General features: G+C 64.5%; 1 protein-coding gene across 1 annotated transcript in view; it reads left to right on the top strand.

Moving 5' to 3' along the window:
• DCST2 (DC-STAMP domain containing 2) overlaps positions 1 to 355 on the top strand; it is a 10,056-nt gene that overhangs the window by 9,074 nt on the left and 627 nt on the right. The window lies entirely within an intron of this gene.

Genomic DNA, 355 nt, shown 5'->3' with positions numbered 1-355 from the left:
GGAGGGATGAGCAGAGGGCACATGCTGGTGTGAATGGGGTGGGGGGGAGGGATGAGCAGAGGGCACATGCTGGTGTGAATGGGGCAGTAGGGAGGGATGAGCGGAGCGCACATGCTGGTGTGAATGGGGTGGGGGGAGGGATGAGCGGAGGGCACATGCTGGTGTGAATGGGGCAGTGGGGAGGGATGAGGGCACATGCTGGTGTGAATGGGGCAGTGGGGAGGGATGAGCGGAGGGCACATGCTGGTGTGAATGGGGGGGGGGGGAGGGATGAGCGGAGGGCACATGCTGGTGTGAATGGGGCAGTAGGGAGGGATGAGCGGAGCGCACATGCTGGTGTGAATGGGGTGGGGGG

This window comes from Neomonachus schauinslandi, chromosome 6 (assembly GCF_002201575.2).
Source record: "Neomonachus schauinslandi chromosome 6, ASM220157v2, whole genome shotgun sequence".
Classification (NCBI taxonomy): Eukaryota; Metazoa; Chordata; class Mammalia; order Carnivora; family Phocidae; genus Neomonachus; species Neomonachus schauinslandi.
This window is presented reverse-complemented; position numbering and strand designations above follow the sequence as displayed.